Source organism: Pseudophryne corroboree, chromosome 4, assembly GCF_028390025.1.
Source record: "Pseudophryne corroboree isolate aPseCor3 chromosome 4, aPseCor3.hap2, whole genome shotgun sequence".
Classification (NCBI taxonomy): Eukaryota; Metazoa; Chordata; class Amphibia; order Anura; family Myobatrachidae; genus Pseudophryne; species Pseudophryne corroboree.
In genome coordinates this window covers 884,471,289-884,492,444 of record NC_086447.1, presented here as the reverse complement: position 1 = coordinate 884,492,444, position 21,156 = coordinate 884,471,289, and the positions used below count along the sequence as shown (strand labels likewise).

The 21,156-nt window shown below is 46.2% G+C and overlaps 1 long non-coding RNA gene across 1 annotated transcript in view; it reads left to right on the top strand.

Annotated features, from left to right (window-relative positions):
* The window catches only part of LOC134911857 (uncharacterized), a 105,564-nt gene extending 84,972 nt beyond the window's left edge, over positions 1–20,592 (top strand). The window contains exons 2-3 of the long non-coding RNA XR_010176905.1: positions 18,808–19,525; positions 20,501–20,592. This is a non-coding gene — a long non-coding RNA (uncharacterized LOC134911857). The remainder of the gene's footprint in view (positions 1–18,807; positions 19,526–20,500) is intronic.
* The last annotated feature ends 564 nt before the right edge of the window (positions 20,593–21,156 follow it).

Sequence of the window (21,156 nt, the reverse complement as noted above, 5' to 3'; positions counted from 1 at the left end):
AAAATACCAAAAAAATCAGCTCTTCGGTGTGGAAGTATTTCAACAGAAATGCGGACAACAGGTGTCAAGTCGTGTGTTGCCTTTGTCAAGCTGTAATAAGTAGGGGTAAGGACGTTAACCACCTCGGAACATCCTCCCTTATACGTCACCTGCAGCGCATTCATAATAAGTCAGTGACAAGTTCAAAAACTTTGGGTGACAGCGGAAGCAGTCCACTGACCAGTAAATCCCTTCCTCTTGTAACCAAGCTCACGCAAACCACCCCACCAACTCCCTCAGTGTCAATTTCCTCCTTCCCCAGGAATGCCAATAGTCCTGCAGGCCATGTCACTGGCAATTCTGACGATTCCTCTCCTGCCTGGGATTCCTCCGATGCATCCTTGCGTGTAACGCCTACTGCTGCTGGCGCTGCTGTTGTTGCTGCTGGGAGTCGATGGTCATCCCAGAGGGGAAGTCGTAACCCCACTTGTACTACTTCTAGTAAGCAATTGACTGTCCAACAGTCCTTTGCGAGGAAGATGAAATATCACAGCAGTCATCCTGTTGCAAAGCGGATAACTGAGGCCTTGACAACTATGTTGGTGTTAGACGTGCGTCCGGTATCCGCCGTTAGTTCACAGGGAACTAGACAATTTCTTGAGGTAGTGTGCCCCCATTACCAAATACCATCTAGGTTCCACTTCTCTAGGCAGGCGATACCGAGAATGTACACGGACGTCAGAAAAAGACTCACCAGTGTCCTAAAAAATGCAGTTGTACCCAATGTCCACTTAACCACGGACATGTGGACAAGTGGAGCAGGGCAGGGTCAGGACTATATGACTGTGACAGCCCACTGGGTAGATGTATGGACTCCCGCCGCAAGAACAGCAGCGGCGGCACCAGTAGCAGCATCTCGCAAACGCCAACTCTTTCCTAGGCAGGCTACGCTTTGTATCACCGGTTTCCAGAATACGCACACAGCTGAAAACCTCTTACGGCAACTGAGGAAGATCATCGCGGAATGGCTTACCCCAATTGGACTCTCCTGTGGATTTGTGGCATCGGATAACGCCAGCAATATTGTGTGTGCATTAAATATGGGCAAATTCCAGCACGTCCCATGTTTTGCACATACCTTAAATTTGGTGGTGCAGAATTTTTTAAAAACCGACAGGGGCGTGCAAGAGATGCTGTTGGTGGCCAGAAGAATTGCGGGACACTTTCGGCGTACAGGCACCACGTACAGAAGACTGGAGCAACACCAAAAACGCCTGAACCTGCCCTGCCATCATCTGAAGCAAGAAGTGGTAACGAGGTGGAATTCAACCCTATATATGCTTCAGAGGTTGGAGGAGCAGCAAAAGGCCATTCAAGCCTATACAATTCAGCACGATATAGGAGGTGGAATGCACCTGTCTCAAGCGCAGTGGAGAATGATTTCAACGTTGTGCAAGGTTCTGCTGCCCTTTGAACTTGCCACACGTGAAGTCAGTTCAGACACTGCCAGCCTGAGTCAGGTCATTCCCCTCATCAGGCTTTTGCAGAAGAAGCTGGAGACATTGAAGGAGGAGCTAACACGGAGCGATTCCGCTAGGCATGTGGGACTTGTGGATGGAGCCCTTAATTCGCTTAACAAGGATTCACGGGTGGTCAATCTGTTGAAATCAGAGCACTACATTTTGGCCACCGTGCTCGATCCTAGATTTAAAACCTACCTTGGATCTCTCTTTCCGGCAGACACAAGTCTGCTGGGGTTCAAAGACCTGCTGGTGAGAAAATTGTCAAGTCAAGCGGAACGCGACCTGTCAACATCTCCTCCTTCACATTCTCCCGCAACTGGGGGTGCGAGGAAAAGGCTCAGAATTCCGAGCCCACCCGCTGGCGGTGATGCAGGGCAGTCTGTAGCGACTGCTGATGCTGACATCTGGTCCGGACTGAAGGACCTGACAACGATTACGGACATGTCATCTACTGTCACTGCATATGATTCTCTCCCCATTGAAAGAATGGTGGAGGATTATATGAGTGACCGCATCCTAGTAGGCACGTCACACAGTCCGTACTTATACTGGCAGGAAAAAGAGGCAATTTGGAGGCCCTTGCACAAACTGGCTTTATTCTACCTAAGTTGCCCTCCCACAAGTGTGTACTCCGAAAGAGTGTTTAGTGCCGCCGCTCACCTTGTCAGCAATCGGCGTACGAGGTTACTTCCAGAAAATGTGGAGAAGATGATGTTCATTAAAATGAATTATAATCAATTCCTCCGTGGAGACATTCACCAGCAGCAATTGCCTCCACAAAGTACACAGGGAGCTGAGATGGTGGATTCCAGTGGGGACGAATTGATAATCTGTGAGGAGGGGGATGTACACGGTGATATATCGGAGGATGATGATGAGGTGGACATCTTGCCTCTGTAGAGCCAGTTTGTGCAAGGAGAGATTAATTGCTTCTTTTTTGGTGGGGGTCCAAACCAACCCGTCATTTCAGTCACAGTCGTGTGGCAGACCCTGTCACTGAAATGATGGGTTGGTTAAAGTGTGCATGTCCTGTTTATACAACATAAGGGTGGGTGGGAGGGCCCAAGGACAATTCCATCTTGCACCTCTTTTTTCTTTAATTTTTCTTTGCGTCATGTGCTGTTTGTGGAGTATTTTTTTTGAAGGGCCATCCTGCGTGACACTGCAGTGCCACTCCTAGATGGGCCCGGTGTTTGTGTCGGCCACTAGGGTCGCTTATCTTACTCACACAGCTACCTCATTGCGCCTCTTTTTTTCTTTGCGTCATGTGCTGTTTGGGGAGTGTTTTTTGGAAGGGCCATCCTGCGTGACACTGCAGTGCCACTCCTAGATGGGCCAGGTGTTTGTGTCGGCCACTAGGGTCGCTTATCTTACTCACACAGCTACCTCATTGCGCCTCTTTTTTTCTTTGCGTCATGTGCTGTTTGGGGAGTGTTTTTTGGAAGGGCCATCCTGCGTGACACTGCAGTGCCACTCCTAGATGGGCCCGGTGTTTGTGTCGGCCACTAGGGTCGCTTATCTTACTCACACAGCTACCTCATTGCGCCTCTTTTTTTCTTTGCGTCATGTGCTGTTTGGGGAGTGTTTTTTGGAAGGGCCATCCTGCGTGACACTGCAGTGCCACTCCTAGATGGGCCAGGTGTTTGTGTCGGCCACTAGGGTCGCTTATCTTACTCACACAGCTACCTCATTGCGCCTCTTTTTTTCTTTGCGTCATGTGCTGTTTGGGGAGTGTTTTTTGGAAGGGCCATCCTGCGTGACACTGCAGTGCCACTCCTAGATGGGCCCGGTGTTTGTGTCGGCCACTAGGGTCGCTTATCTTACTCACACAGCTACCTCATTGCGCCTCTTTTTTTCTTTGCGTCATGTGCTGTTTGGGGAGTGTTTTTTGGAAGGGCCATCCTGCGTGACACTGCAGTGCCACTCCTAGATGGGCCAGGTGTTTGTGTCGGCCACTAGGGTCGCTTATCTTACTCACACAGCTACCTCATTGCGCCTCTTTTTTTCTTTGCGTCATGTGCTGTTTGGGGAGTGTTTTTTGGAAGGGCCATCCTGCGTGACACTGCAGTGCCACTCCTAGATGGGCCAGGTGTTTGTGTCGGCCACTAGGGTCGCTTATCTTACTCACACAGCTACCTCATTGCGCCTCTTTTTTTCTTTGCGTCATGTGCTGTTTGGGGAGTGTTTTTTGGAAGGGCCATCCTGCGTGACACTGCAGTGCCACTCCTAGATGGGCCAGGTGTTTGTGTCGGCCACTAGGGTCGCTTATCTTACTCACACAGCTACCTCATTGCGCCTCTTTTTTTTCTTTGCGTCATGTGCTGTTTGGGGAGTGTTTTTTGGAAGGGCCATCCTGCGTGACACTGCAGTGCCACTCCTAGATGGGCCAGGTGTTTGTGTCGGCCACTAGGGTCGCTTATCTTACTCACACAGCTACCTCATTGCGCCTCTTTTTTTCTTTGCGTCATGTGCTGTTTGGGGAGTGTTTTTTGGAAGGGCCATCCTGCGTGACACTGCAGTGCCACTCCTAGATGGGCCCGGTGTTTGTGTCGGCCACTAGGGTCGCTTATCTTACTCACACAGCTACCTCATTGCGCCTCTTTTTTTCTTTGCGTCATGTGCTGTTTGGGGAGTGTTTTTTGGAAGGGCCATCCTGCGTGACACTGCAGTGCCACTCCTAGATGGGCCAGGTGTTTGTGTCGGCCACTAGGGTCGCTTAGCTTAGTCATCCAGCGACCTCGGTGCATATTTTAGGACTAAAAATAATATTGTGAGGTGTGAGGTATTCAGAATAGACTGAAAATGAGTGGAAATTATGGTTTTTGAGGTTAATAATACTTTGGGATCAAAATGACCCCCAAATTCTATGATTTAAGCTGTTTTTTAGTGTTTTTTGAAAAAAACACCCGAATCCAAAACACACCCGAATCCGACAAAAAAAATTCGGTGAGGTTTTGCCAAAACGCGGTCGAACCCAAATCACGGCCGCGGAACCGAACCCAAAACCAAAACACAAAACCCGAAAAATTTCAAGTGCACATCTCTAATTTTAAGCCCCTCCATGGCCACACTGCAGCCCAGTGCACAGCAGAGTGTGCTAGGCTGGGGAGAAGAGCTGCAGCTGCTGCTGCCAGGTAAAGGGGCATGGTCACCTACTGGAACCTCACTGGGCCCCCGGTAATTTGTACCCTCCCCCCCTCTCTTGACACCACTGGCTGCAAGTATGGCGGTACGGCGTACCGGTAAGAAATTCCCAGCTGGTACGCCGTACCACCAGGCCATCCACCATACCTGCATCCCGCTGCTGTGTGAGGGGAGGAGAGCGCAGTGCAGCGCAGCGCCTCTCCTGCCCCTCAATTCTCTGTGATGTCCGGTCTCCGGCGCCGGTGGGGTGAATCTCAATAAGGCACCAGTTTGCTAGCCAATCAGACCGACAGACACGGCTCTTGATTGGCTACTGGTCCGCGAGCTCTGACTGGCTAATGAACCGGCGCCTCATTTGAGATACCCACCACTGGAGACCGGACTTCACAAGCTTTGAGGGGCAGGAGAGGCGCTGCGCTCTCCTACCCTCACATAGCAGCAACAGAGGCAGTGGTGAGCAAGGGGAAGCACTGTGGGGCAATGTGTATCTGTCACTGTGTGGGGCAATGTGTATATAGCACTGTGGGGCAATGTGTATCTGGCACTGTGGGGCAATGTATATCTGGCACTGTGGGGCAATGTGTATCTGTCACTGTGTGGGGCAATGTGTATATAGCACTGTGGGGCAATGTGTATCTGGCACTGTGGGGCAATGTATATCTGGCACTGTGGGGTAATGTGTATCTGTCACTGTGTGGGGCAATGTGTATCTGGCACTGTGGGGCAATGTGTATCTGGCACTGTGGGGCAATGTGTATCTGGCACTGTGGGGCAATGTATATCTGGCACTGTGGGGCAATGTGTATCTGTCACTGTGTGGGGCAATGTGTATCTGGCACTGTGGGGCAATGTGTATCTGGCACTGTGGGGCAATGTGTATCTGGCACTGTGGGGCAATGTATATCTGGCACTGTGTGGGGCAATGTGTATCTGGCACTGTGGGGCAATGTATATCTGGCACTGTGGGGCAATGTGTATCTGTCACTGTGTGGGGCAATGTGTATCTGGCACTGTGGGGCAATGTGTATCTGGCACTGTGGGGCAATGTGTATTTGGCACTGTGGGGCAATGTGTATCTGGCACTGTGGGGCAATGTGTATCTGGCACTGTGGGGCAATGTATATCTGGCACTGTGTGGGGCAATGTGTATCTGGCACTGTGGGGAAATGTATATCTGGCACTGTGGCGCAATGTGTATCTGTCACTGTGTGGGGCAATGTGTATCTGGCACTGTGGGGCAATGTGTATCTGGCACTGTGGGGCAATGTGTATCTGGCACTGTGGGGCAATGTGTATCTGTCACTGTGTGGGGCAATGTGTATCTGGCACTGTGGGGCAATGTGTATCTGGCACTGTGGGGCAATGTGTATCTGGCACTGTGGGGCAATGTATATCTGGCACTGTGGGGCAATGTATATCTGACACTGGGGCAATGTGTATCTGACACTGTTGGGCAATGGTAATCTGGCACTCTGGGGGCATTTGTGTATCTGGCACTCTGGGGGCATTTGTGTATCTGGCACTCTGGGGGCATTTGTGTATCTGGCGCTGTGGGGCAATGTGTATCTGGCACTGTGGGGCAACGTGTATCTGGCACTATAGGGGTCATATGTGTATCACGCCCCCATTTTCATTGGCCACGCCCCATGTGGCATTTGGCGCACACAGTACCTGTAAGACCTTTTTTCTACTTGCACCACTGATCGCCAGTCAGCGACAGAATGGTGCTAAAATTCTAATTGCACAGCTATTTGCAGGCTGATTTACAGGAGGAGGGCGTTTGTGAGTGGTAACTGACCGTTTTCTGGGAGTGTCAGGGAAAACGCAGGCGTGGCCAAGCGTTTCAGGGAGGGTGTGTGACGTCAGCTCTGGCCCAGATCAGCCCGTTCTGATCACACTGTAGGAGTAAGTCCTGGGCTGAGCACACACTGCACACAGTTCAGTGGTGAGTGAGGTGCGTACGGATTTGGAGCTGTCCGCTGACTGAGGGATTTTTAGCAGCTCGGCATACACATGCGATCGCACACTTGCACGGTGAATATACACTCCCCTTGGGCGGCAACTATCTGATCGCAGGACAACAATTTTAGCATCCTAGTGATCAGGTCTGAATTAGGCCCTATGCTTATTGTACGTTCAACTCAAAATACACACATAACTATAGGTTCGACTTCCCCTACGTACATTGTATGTGCATCCACCTGTATGTGAGCTCCTTAATTGATAAATACTTTTTTAGATACTGTAAGTGCTGCGCCAGCACTTACGGCCTTTAAGAGCAGGGATGGGTTTTTATGGGGTGTGACCATATTGAGAGGCACAGCCATGCCCCCTCAAAAAAGTGTAAAAATACTTTGGGAGTTATTCAGAGTTGTTAGCAAACCAAAAAGTTAGCAATTAGGCAAAATCATGTTGCAGTGCAGGTGGGGCAGATGTAACATGTGCAGAGAGAGTTAGATTTGTTTGGGGTGTGTTCAAACTGACATCTAAATTGCAGTGTAAAAATAAAGCAGCCAGTATTTACCCTGCACAGAAACAAAATAACCCACCCAAATCTAACTCTCTCTGCACATGTTACATCTGCCCCACCTGCAGTGCACATGGGCCCTCATTCCGAGTTGTTCGCTCTGTAATTTTCTTCGCATCGCAGCGATTTTCCGCTAATTGCGCATGCGCAATGTTCACACTGCGACTGCGCCAAGTAAATTTGCTAAGAAGTTTGGTATTTTACTCACGGCATTACGAGGTTTTTACTTCGTTCTGGTGATCGGAGTGTGATTGACAGGAAGTGGGTGTTTCTGGGTGGAAACTGACCGTTTTATGGGAGTATGTGAAAAAACGCTGCCGTTTCTGGGAAAAACGCGGGAGTGTCTGAAGAAACGGGGGAGTGTCTGGGCGAACGCTGGGTGTGTTTGTGACGTCAAACCAGGAACGACAAGCACTGAACTGATCGCACTGGAAGAGTAAGTCTCGAGCTACTCAGAAACTGCACAGAGAAATCTTTTCGCAATATTGCGAATCTTTCGTTCGCAATTCTGCTAAGCTAAGATTCACTCCCAGTAGGCGGCGGATTAGCGTGTGCAATGCTGCTAAAAGCAGCTTGCGAGCGAACAACTCGGAATGAGGGCCATGGTTTTGCCCAACTGCTAACTTTTTCGTTTGCTAACAACTCTGAATAACCCCCTATGTGTTGAGATGCATGTTTCCAAGTGGTGTGCCGCACACTGCAAAGTGGGACACTGTTCCCCTTGGCAACTAACCCAGGCCCCGCAGGGCCCCTCCAATAAGCCCTGGCCTTGTACCAGAACCCCCCACCCCACCAGCAATGTAATGACGGCATCGGTGATCCATGTACTAGAACAGGGGTTCTCAAACTCGGTCCTCAGGACCCCACACAGTGCATGTTTTGCAGGTAACCCAGCAGGTGCACAGGTGTATTAATTACTCACTAACACATTTTAAAAGGTCCACAGGTGGAGCTAATTATTTCACTTGCAATTCTGTGAGGAGAACCTGTTTACTAGAAAACATATCTCCTATCCTGGGAGCACGGTGATCAACCCCGCTCCAGCAGAATGAAGCCAGGGGCGCTGGTTTGGGAAGGTGAGGGTAGGGGGGACTGGGGGGGGCAAGGGCCAGCCACGTGCCACAGATTTGCCCATGTCTGCCTCAGTACCCGTTCCTGTGGATGTCTCTGAGTCCCTGCATGTTGCCATATAGTATCCTTTGATGTATACACTGAAACTATGAGTCACTCAATTACTTATAGTCAGTCTGGGCTCCACAGCCGCTGTCTGATATGTGCATTGCCTCAAACTCTGGCCTTGAATAAAAGACCGTTATTATGTAAAATATGATTTATGACAGATTTTATTTCTTCCCACCGTATAAGCCGGATCCTGTCTTTCCAATGCCTCCTTCTAATCTACCGGGAGACCTGCAGCACCTCTGACTAACTGTAACTTCTGGAATGAATGTATCTTACATTTTCTGGACACATACATTACACAGTATGCATGCTATATACACTGTATAGTTCTTACAAGGGAACCAGGGATGAAAGAACGTGTTTACATGCTTGGAAATGGCATGACGAGAACAAATTACTGCAGCATTAGGGGACTACAGTACATCTGATGATTCATTATCATTATAATTAATATCAGCAATAAATCACACGGTGCCACCTTTGTTTAGGTACAGCTGCCTTTCCATATGCCCAAACACTAACCTCATCACTCGTGCAGGTAATGCTGCGGAAATCAGGTAGGTAAATGCTGTAATAATAACATGTGCGTTTCAGAGGGACAGCAGGTGAGAATAAAGATTTAAAGTACAGTAAGTACCCCATCCAAATCTGAAAATCCAAGAATGAACCTATGGCATTAAACAAGATGAGATGTCCATCATTATCGTCATCATATCATCCTTTATCGGCAAAATCCTCAGCTCTAGACAGTCATCGTAACAGATTATAAATAGGGGCATACAAAGATGATGGAGAAAGGGCAGCCAAGGTGAGATAGAGTGGTTCCTGCACAGGAGAGCTTACAGCCTACAAAGAAGAGACAATTCTGTTACAAGCTTGTAGACCGATAGAAAAAAATAAACCTGTACGGATCCTTTGCAGACCATTCACACTCGATTAATGGGATGTTCTTTCTGCACCTTGTTTACACCAAGCCCTGAAGAATGTAAGTAAATGGAAGATAATCTCACTATAAGGTAAATGATTCAAATAATGTGCTCATTTCCAGCACAAAGTACTGAAGGATAGTCAACAAAAAAATTTATGCAAAGGTTATACTTGTCGAAATACATTGAAAATTGTTTCTCATATTAAAAGACCCCTAAATTACAGTTCGTTGCTCATGATTATAGCATAGTCCAGAGATATCAAAAATACTGTACCCAATTATATAATTGTACCCCTTTAGTATTGATAAGCAGCAATTTGTAATTCAGGATGTTATTTTATTATCCTCTAAATATTAAACACTAGGGCGGGATTTACTATAAGCAATCGCCGCCTCTCGCCGCCTACCGCAGCGATACTAATCGCATATGTACTAACATATGCGATTAGTATCGCAATGCGGTATAGGAGGCCCCCCGCGATGATATCTGCGGGGGTCGGCGGGGGTCTCCGTCACCTCCCAGACTCGGGAGGTGACGTGTGCAGGGAATTCCCGGGCTCCTCCTCCTCCCCCTCCCCCCTGCAGCCGGAAGGAGACAAGGCTGTTATGCGGGGGAGAAGGAGGAGGGGGGCCGCACCAGCAGGCAGCAGCAGCTCAGGTATGCCGGGGGGGAAGGGGGGGTCGTCGTGAGCGGCACGGGGCGGCGGCGGGATGCGGCGTGGGGCGGCGGCGGCAAGAATCCCATAGGCTTCTATAGGGTATCGCCATAAAAAGATGGCGATACCATGAGGCGAAAACGCGGTGGTCGGGAGTTAGTACATATGAAAATGCGGTAAAATGGGGGTTTTACCGCATTTTCCCTTTAGTAAATCCCGCCCTAGGACTTTATTTGTCCTATTAAATTCAATTAAATAATATTCTGTCTTTGTGCTGTTATCTGTCCCATGTTGTGCCACATATGCTTGGATGCTATAAACCCTACATAACTAAATACTGGGAATTGTTTTATTTACAATGACTTTGAATATTGGAGTTGTTATTGTATTGTGAGATACAGTAAGTGAGGGATTAATGAAGACTTGCTCAAGATATCCACTTTGGAAACAAATTTTGTGATCAGAGCCGAGTAGTTAAATAGTGAATGTGAGATAACACAAGGGGGAGAGGGGCGGGGAGGTTAATCATTTTTAGACTCACCTAGTGGCTTTTTTTTATATCAACCCTTTCACACCTGACACAGATGATTTTTTCTCTCTAAAGGCACAAAACCTTTACAGGCATATTCAATTAGCCGTGGGGATTTACATTTTATAGTCTTTTTCCCGCACCTAAAATTGGGGCTTACCACATTGATAGGTTTTTCCCATGCATGAACCCCCAATGACTTTTCCTCACAGCTCATGAAGCTGCAAGTAAAAGTCCCCCATCTGGGATTATTGCTTGGGGTAATCCCCGCTGATTGAATTGGCCCGGCATAGCAATTAGCCATCCCTGTTAGTGTATTAAGGCTATACCACTTCAACTTTTAAAGAATTATATTTGTGGGATATTTCCAAGAAAACTCCCATTTTCAGGGAGTAATTGTGAATATTAATTATCTTCTTAACTATCGCCACTGTATAGTATGCAACTGCAACGGGTCCAGGAGAAAAGGTGACCCGAGGGGGTTCTCATATGTATCATAACTTTAAATTCTTTGGGGGGTGGGGGGTTATGATACATTTGATGAAAGTTGGCTCCAGGGTTTCGGTATGAAATACCAACTTTCGGGATGCCGGAGGTCACATGACTGACCACGGTATTCCAACAATGAAGATCCTGACACCATACAGCATTATATATTTTACCCTTCTCCTGCCCCCTACACTAACTTTGACCCTTGGGAGGTGGTGGCTAGGGCTAACTCTCGGGGGGGGGGGGGGGGGGGGAGAGGGGGGCTACGGCTAACCACTCCCCTGCTGCCTAACCCTAAACCTCCCCTAGTGCCTGTCTGTCCCGACGTCCTGTCCCCCCACAGGCCCTAACCCGATAGTCACCTTCGGCATTCTTCCGGCAATCAGTGTTTCAGTGCTGTTCTCCCAAGTGGTGTCAGGATTATCTCCATAGACTACAGGCATCCCGGCTCCAATCATCTACTACCTTTTCAGTTATTATTATTAGCTACTATGGACGGAGGTTATTCCGGGTCCTGCATGACTATGTGACAAACAAAACAAAAACTGCTAAAGGAGCGCCTAAACATGAAATTGTATGGATTAAACTAATTGTGTTACACTTCTAGAAATAACGATTCCTGAGATGCTGCGCTTGCCGGAATACTATGTGCAGTATTGGGGTAGCAACAAGAGAAAAAAGACAAACGGCTGCGCTGGATGTCAGGAAAATGAATATACTGTACAGAGAGCCAACGTGAATGATAACAATATTTATTAATTAATAAAAATGGAATTAAAACATATATACTGGTAAAAATGATATTAAGAAGAGTCACTAGTAAAGTGAAACTAGTAATAGCTCAAGGTCAATAAGATGGATGTAACCTTAATAGAGAAAGTTCGTATTCCACTTGATGAAATTAATTACTATTGGAAGACAAGTTGCACAGATAATGTCCCAGTTGAATATGGGTCCCTCGATTAAGCAAATCTCAATACCTCTCCGGTGGGCTGGTCAGAGCGTTTGACGTTTGTGAAAAAGTCACGTGGAGCGTGACGAAACGCATCAGGACCCGCCCCCACTCACACCTAGCTCAGGTGTAACTACAAGGTGCACATCGATCCACACTGCACCCTCCGTCTACAGCTTCCGTCATCAGCGGCTTTAACATACACGCCGCCACAGCCAGCTTGTGAAAAAGACGGCTTTCTCCCCTCCGCTGCACAGCTTGTGTGGGCACTGCAGGACTCTTATGCCGAGGACGCTCGGCTCTGACCAGCCCACCGGAGAGGTATTGAGATTTGCTTAATCGAGGGACCCATATTCAACTGGGACATTATCTGTGCAACTTGTCTTCCAATAGTAATTAATTTCATCAAGTGGAATACGAACTTTCTCTATTTAGGTTACATCCATCTTATTGACCTTGAGCTATTACTAGTTTCACTTTACTAGTGACTCTTCTTAATATCATTTTTACCGGTATATATGTTTTAATTCCATTTTTATTAATTAATAAATATTGTTATCATTCACGTTGGCTCTCTGTACAATATATTCATTTTCCTGACCTCCAGCGCAGCCGTTTGTCTTTTTTCTCTTATGACTATGTGACAAATCATCACAGTTCACTGCAAATATTTTGGCAAAATTGTAAAGTTCCTGAAGAGATTGTTATCACTCATTCAGCATTTCCTACCCATTTGTTCCTTTATGCTTCATGGATGATGTCAACATATAGTAGCCTGGCCAACCCTAATATAAAGGAATCCTGTGTACAATACTGTATTGTTGCAGCTATAACAGTATTTTCCACTATGTAGTATGTAGCTGTTTGATCGTGCATATATTTGATACTAGGAACCAGCCCGTCAAAATGGCGGAACAACGTAACAGTAATGTCAGCACTAGCGGATTGAGTGCCCGAACGGAGCAACACTTGAATTGCTCCTTCGGACGCCACCTAGTGGCCGCCGGCGTTCAACACTTGAATCCCCCCCATAGAGATGAGGAGCAGCTTTAGCCTTTTATTGTATAGGATAGTATATGTGCAGCTGAGTCTAGCAGTCCTAGGCCGTCCATTACTTGGCAATGCTTTGGTGAGTGTTTGGAGGAAAGGCTGTTGCCAAACACAGGATCAGGCAGGTCCAATGCACTTCTGTTAGAAAATCATTTAAGAATCATTAGAAAAAAATGTGAGGATTTACGATCGCTGAAGGTTCCATTATATGCTTAATAAATTAAGGCTACTAAGTGATTATGGGCACTGATTCCAAACTTGCAGACTGATCACAGGCATAAATCCAGGGGACCCAGAACTTGGGATGACAACCTTGAAGGAACACTGATATTCTAATAATACTAAAATGCAAATAATGGTGGTTTTCCCTGTTCTGTTCTTCACGGGTGATGTCAGCAAGTGACAGATAACCCCGATGTAAAGAATACTGTATCGTACCAGCAATAACATTATTCACCGGAATATAGGATGTGATGATAACTGTTTAAATGTGCATCAAATTAAAAAGTACTTCCAGAAGCTGCTCACAGTGTACGTAATAATAGTATTCACCGCTAGACATTGTGGGTCATTCCGAGTTGATCGCTCACTAGCAACTTTTTGCTGTGCTGCGATCAGACAGTCGCCGCCTATGGGGGAGTGTATTTTCGCTTTACAAGTGTGCGACCGCTTTTGCAGCCAACGGCACAAACATGTTTTGTGCAGTTTCTGAGTAGCTCTGGACTTACTCAGCCGCTGCGATCACTTCAGCCTGTCCGGGACCAGAATTGACGTCAGACACCAGCCCTGCAAACGCTGTGACACACATGCGTTTTTCCAAACACTCCCAGAAAACGGTCAGCTGACACCCACAAACGCCCTCTTTCTGTCAATCACCTTGCGATCGGTGTGCGAATGGATTCTTCATTAAATCCATCGCCCAGCACCGATCCTCTTTGTAGCCGTACAATGCGCCTGCGCATTGCGGTGCATACGTATGCGCAGTTTTGCCGAGATTTAACCTTATCGCAGCGCTGCAAAAAGCTAACGAGCGATCAACTCAGAATGACCCCCATTGTGCAGTCCTTTCACTCATCTTACTGTTGTGATAATCCTTATAAGGCAGTTTCTGTTTGCTGAACGAGAATTCCATAAATAATATACTGTAACATTGGTGGGAGATTTACCAAAGCTTGCAGAGATAAAGTGAAGAGAGAAAAAGTACCAACCAATCAGCTCCTGTCATTTTACAGGCTGCATTTGAAAAATGACAGTTCGGAGCTGATATGATGGTACAGTACTTCATCTCTCTTTGGGGCCTATTTACTAAGCCTTGGATGGAGATAAAGTGCCAGCCAATCAGCTCCTAATTGCCATGTCACAGGCTGAGTTTAAAAAATGGCATTTAGGAGCTGATTGGCTGTTACTTTATCTCCGTCCACTGTATTTCCATCCACTTTATCTCCATCCAAGGCTTAGTAAATAGACCCCTTAATCTCTTTATCGCTAGCCAAGCTTTGATAAACCTTCCCCATTGGCCCTCATTCCGAGTTGTTCGCAGCAGATCATCGCATCGCAAACGGCAAAAGAAACTCAAACTGCGCATGCGCAAAAGCGGAAATACGCATGCGCAAAGCTAGCGAAACGACACTTGTGCATAAGTGCTATAAGAAAATCTGCTCGTAATACACAAACGAAAACAGGGAGTGACGGAGGCGTGGTAGAGGCACGGCTTCGCAATCCTATGAAATGGGCGTGAAAGTGGGCGGCTAGTGTGGGAGTATGCATCCAGCAGTAGGCGTGTTTTTGGCAAAAATGCGTATCCTATGTTAAAAGTACATAACAAATGTTCGCTATCTTGACGCAGCCGAAGAGTAAGTCTGCAGCTACTCAGCACTTGCGAAGTACTGTTACAAGTGTGTGTCTGATCTAATTAGCAATTAATTAGCAACTGAATTCACCTGTTGAGCATTTACTCGCCAAACACTGCTCTTACAAAATTAAACAAACAGCAATTATATGGCCACTTAATATTTGTATTGTTACCACAAATAAATCTGACACACTCACAAATAATGCACTGTATTTTTTGAACAAATAAAAATTAACTGATGTTAAATGCATGTTTTAATTATTTGTTTAATAATCTCAAATGTGACTAAACAAACTTATAAACTACATCAGCTAAATCTTCTCGACATAGACATATTCCTTTGTACATACCAAATAACATGAGCACCATAATGCAGCCTACATTTAATGTGACTTAATATGTTTGTGTTGTTTTTTTGGGGGGAATATGTGTCCATATCTAATACTATGGCATGTTGCCCCTAGTAACCCAAGTTTTTTTTTTTTTTTTGGGGGGGGGGGGGAGGGGGAGTTATATGGCCAATTAAGTGTTGTGCAAGGCATACAGATTTAAAATTACACTATGCAATGTTTGTCTTAATATTCTGATTGTTCCCTTGTTCCACAAATGTCAATATGCCATGTTCAAGTTTACAGGGCACAGTTTTCCTGAGTGCATAACCTTTAATAAAACACACAAACAATTGTAAAGTAATTTTTTTTTACTTAAAAAAAAGAACAAAATCACCAACACAACATGGCTACAAATGAGCATCACATACAGAGATGGACATAGCAGCAAGCAGATGGCATTGGCCAAATGCACATAGCAGAACCCAGTACTATGGTAACCCCTTCTTCTGACAAAATATGATGTTTTCAATTAAGTAAGTGAACCCCCAGCCAGACTAAACTTTTAGGGGAACTGAGGTAGATTCCGGAACAAACACACAAACACAAACATACACAGCACGCTAGGAAGAGGAAGATGGTTCAGGTGTAGGCACAAATAACTCACAGGCTACAATTTAAAGAAAACCTTTCAATTTGAGGGAGTTCTACATTCTGGCCACACAAGCCAAAATAAAAAAAATACATCGAGGCAACATGTAAAACATGGGTGCTGCCCATCTGGAGAGACATCACTTTCTCTTTTTTCCCCCCGCCTGATGATGTTCTTCTTGGCTTGGTCTGCGGAGCGACCTTCGAGGGCCCTGCCCAATGGGATGTTCTTCCTGGGTAGGGGAGGGGAGGGAGCCGATGTGGCTGGCTCTCTGCCACTGTGGGCAAGGGAGACAGCGATGTCCTGGAGCCCTTGCCGAATCGAATTGGCAAGTTCATGGAAGGAGGAGGCGAGTTGATCTTGGCCCTGCCTGATCTCTGCCAGACCTTGGCAGAGTTGAGCTACACCTTGCTCCACACTGGTTCTGTGCTCAGTGAGCCGGACAGGTATCTGGCTTACCTCCCGGAGCATCCTGTCCTGAAAAGCATTCAGGCTCTCACCATACCTGGCTATTTCAGTCAGGATTTCCGGGATAGCAGAGGGTTGGGTGGGGGGGCCAGTTGGAATCTGGATGGGTGGGATTTGTGGTCCCACACTGCCAGACACACTAGGTCCCTCCACCTCAGCCTCAGCCACATAACCCTCCTGTGACTCTACCTGCTCACCCCCCTGTGCTGTGTTATGTGCAAAGCAAATAGAAGAATGAGTGGAAAAAGAGTAGAAAAAAACAATATGAGACTTTTGTATCCAAAAAATTTTAACAATACAAATATGTGTGTAAACTTACCTGGCAAGTCATGTGCATGGAGTATTTCAGGCAGGTCCGTGTCCATATAAGACACCCCAACCCCCTCCTCGTAGCTCACACAGTCCATCGCTATCTCCTCGAGATCTGTGTATTCCACAGTGGCAGCAGGACCTCCCCCTGTTGCCCTCGAGGCATTCCACTCCGCAGACCTCTTGCCCTTCAGGCGGGATTTGAAGTCGGCCCAACTACATATGTGGTGAAAAATAGGGGCAAGGTAGTGTTAAATTATGAAAACCTGCTTTAATATATAGTACACATGTTATGCATTTGGTTGCTATAGGCAACATCACATCTAAGTAACTTTTTAAGAATACTTGGCACAGAAAATGGACTGGCAATATACACTTACCGTCTTCGAACTTCCTGCGAGGTGCGGACTATTGAGCCGACTTCATTAACAGAATCAGTGATGTCCCTCCAAATTCTGTCTTTGGTTGCAGCACCCATGTTTTTGGGTCCTCAATGTATTTTTTGCATGGCCTGTGTGACCAAAATCCGTAACTCCCTCTTAGTGAAGGAGGGCTGTCTTTTCTTTTTTTTGGAAGTAGCCTGTGAGCTATCGTCCTGACCTTCCTCACCATCTTCCTCTTCACTAGCTGCTTGTGTAGTTTGTGTTTGAGCTGCTAGTCAGGAATCACCCTCAGTTTCCCCACTAGCTAAGTCTGGCAGGGGATTCACTCCTAACTCCTGGGTATCAGAAGAAGGTGTTTGTATAGTACTGGGTCCTGCTATTTCAGAGTCAGCATTGACAAACTCAAGCATCTGCCTCCGCAGTGCTAAGCTTCTATGTGCTAAAGCTGCCATCTGCTTCTGCACCTCGTCCATCTCTGCTGCCGTCTGCTCATGAGTAGCCATGTTGCTGGTGTCATGTGTGTATGCACGAGTGTTTAGCTATTTATAGCTGCGTGTGTTTTCCGGTGCGGAATTCCGTGCAGGTGTATATTATGCAAATTGGTCCACTAATTGTTGCACTAGCTATATAAGCGCCCTGCATGCAGCCTGTGTGTGTGTATGCTGAAAATTACTGAAGCAAGGTGGACATTTCTGAGAGCACATTTCTGAGTGAGTTTAGAGAGTATTTTATATTGTTTCAGTACAGTTTTTTATGTAATGTTCTCCTTTTCATGTATGTTGTGTAAGATTGTTGTATACAATGGTTTTTAATTTTAAAAAATGTTTATATTTTATATATGAAGACTAATATGTTTATGATTTGAAGCCATATCTGAATGATATGTATGTGTGTTTGTGTGTGTGTGTGTGTGTGTGTGTGTGTGTGTGTGTCCGCGGGTGCGAATCTCCGCCCATGAGAACTGTACAAACTGTCCTGCACATCAATGTACACATATCAATAAAGTTTATTACAGATGACACCATACATTTCCAACCAATCACATGCAACCACACACTATAATTATAAGCCCATATATGGAAAACGCCATTGCCATGATGCGCGCAGCAGCTTTCACGCGCCGCGAGCTGCGCGTCCTGGTAGCGGTGATGGACCGCCGCGCAGGGTCCTTTGTCCCAAATAGGGTAAAGCGCGAGGCCTACGCGGAGGTCCGCTGCTTATTGAGATCCCGCGTCCGCAGCAGGAGGACCATAATCCAACTTGAGAGGCGCTGGAGCGATCTCCGCAGGCGGACGCCGGACCTGTTGGCGGAACTCCGCCAACAAATCCGGGATTTACGTAGGCGCAGTAAGTTTATTACATTACATAACACTGAGATTATTAGCATAAACTTTGCATATTTTCACTAAGTGATAGTGTGAAAATTTGCACACTGACAATGAACTATTATAGAATAAACATGACACAGTGTGTGTGGTTAGGGCAAGCAGTACTGACTGTGTAGCAAGGTGCTTCTGAAAAAGTGCATGTTGTTGTACAGAGTTGCTACACAGGCTGTCAACTGAACCCAATAACTTGCTCAGTGGGGTAATTTTAATAAGGTGGGAGGTTTTTAGAACTGGTGATGTTGCCTATAGCAACCAATCAGATTCAATCTATTAGATTCTAGAAGCAGCTTAATAAATGTTAGGTATAATCTGATTGGTTGCTATGGCCAACATCACCAGTTTTAAAATTAGAAAAACCTATTAATGTTACCCCTGTGTCTTTAACATGGGACAGAACAGTGTAATAGAAAAATGGTGTTGTTAAAATTCATCATGCTACAACCTAAATATTACATATGTCATTCTAGGACCACCACAACGGCAAGCTGCTGCTGGGAGCCCCGACCAAGCACCTTCTGAGCCCCCCTCCCCTTCTGTTGCCCAATCCCCTTCTCCTTCCCAGTCCCCTTCTCAGCCCTCCTCCCCTTCTGTTGCCCAATACCCCTCTCCTTCCCAGTCCCCTTCTCAGCCCCCCTCCCCTTCTGTCACCCAATCCCCTTCTCCTTCCCAGTCCCCTTCTCAGCCCCCCTCCCCTTCTGTCACCCAATCCCCTTCTCCTTCCCAGTCCCCTTCTCAGCCCCCCTCCCCTTCTGTCACCCAATCCCCTTCTCCTTCCCAGTCCCCTTCTCAGCCCCCCTCCCCTTCTGTCGCCCAATCCCCTTCTTCTTCCCAGTCCCCTTCTCAGCCCCCCTCCCCCTCTCTTTACCAATACCCATCTCTGTCCCCCTCCCCCTCTGAAGGCGGCCAAACAACCACTCCAGCCATCTCCCCCTCTTTCCCAGACCCCCTCTCTGGCTCCCTCCCCCTCTGTTGCCCAAACACCCTCTCCGCCCCCCTCTTAATCAGACCCACCCTCTGAAAGCAGGTCCCCAGTCCCTCCTCCTTCCCCAATCCCTCCTCCTTCCCCAATCCAGCCGCCTTCCCCCATCCAGCCGCCTTCCCCCATCCAGCCGCCTTCCCCACCCAGTGAATGGGCCAAAGAAGCCCCTGCGGATATTCCGGGGAGTCCGCATGTGGCAGATGCGAGTAAGTTTTTAAACATTTAAAATGTATTGGTTACCTACTTACACTTACAATTACAAAACATGCAGTGTTGTACTGTGGGCAATCTTGGCCCAAGGAAAAATGTTTGTGTTCTTCTTCATGGTCTAGATGTTGCTTTTACATTTATGTGAGTATCATTAGATGTACAGTGTCTATGTGTGCAATGTTTTGTCTGTCCACTCTAGGTCGACACTCATTAGGTCGACAGGGTTGCCAGGACAACAGGGTTTATATGTGCTAGGTTGTCAGTGAAACAGTTAGACCTGAGTGGAGTTTAGTATGTTGTTGGTCTTTTACACTTGTGCCTGGGTATTCATAATATTTGCACTTTCAACTCGCATGCTTCACTTTGTTAGCCAGCCTAACGACACAATGATTTGTGCTGTGAAAGTTACACTCACAAAATGCTTATTTGATTTATCAAAACCTGTTTGACCTTATTTAGTAAGGCAGGCTTTCAGGGAGTGTGGGCATGCTAGGATATGTTGTCCTTCTGAAGATGTTGATATGCAGTGTGATGATGCAGGGCCAACCCCAAAAAGGATAAGTTGGCTTCACTCCAGATGTGAATGAATGCCAACATGGTGTTACATTTACTAAGATGGTAGTTCTCTTTAAGATGGGATGTTGCCCATAGCAACCAATAAGATTATACTTGTAATTTTTTTGACCCCTTCTACAAGATAATATGTAGAATTTGATTGGTTGCTATGGTCAACGTCCCATCTTAAATATAACTACCATAGTAGTAAATGTACCCCATGGTGTGGTACACTTTCTTAAAAAAAACAACAAAACAAAACATTGCTGAGCAGGCTTGTGTGTTGTTCTGCTACTGATTTATCCTTAAAACAGCCATGATGTAGTCACTTTGGCATTAAAGTGTGCTCTCTGCCTTGCTTGTATAATAGGTAATGTGAGTAAGTTAGTAATGTTTTCTTTGACTCTTCTTTTCAGATGCAGCAGTTGGAGATCCCAACAGTTTGCCCGCACTTTTCCAGCACCTAAAAGGCAATTTGAGGGCAGTAATTGCCGATATAGAGGCAATCGAGACATTTTTTTAAGTTTAAAATTTTTATTTGGTTAACAGTTTAATATCTGAAAAAAAATAAAAATAAATTAAATACAAAAATTGTTTAAGTTAAGCGGATGTTGTGTTTATTTATGCTATAAAGGAACAGCAAATTGGCGTGCAGAAATTGGTGACCTAAAACAGTTCACCCATCTTACTTTAGAATAATTTCATAAAAATACACCAACAATAATTTTACCAAAAAAAACCCGTTAGGAGGTTATGGATTAAAAATACATGTAAACACATTTATTCACACACTACACATCTACACAATACTTCAAACATTTGCATTAGACCAGGCACATTTCCCATATCTATACTGTATTTGTAATTTTTCCAGATCACTGTTTATGGCCAATTACGCCTACAAAGTGTTCTTCTGGTATTCTTTGAAGACTTAATTGGTCAGGACCATTGTCATTCATTACACTAATTGGATTCGTAATTGAGGAAGGCTTGTGGAGCCTTATTTAACTTTAAATTGAAGACAAAAAAAAAACCATTGATGTGCGTTTTTTAGCAAAAGCGTGTGCAATTT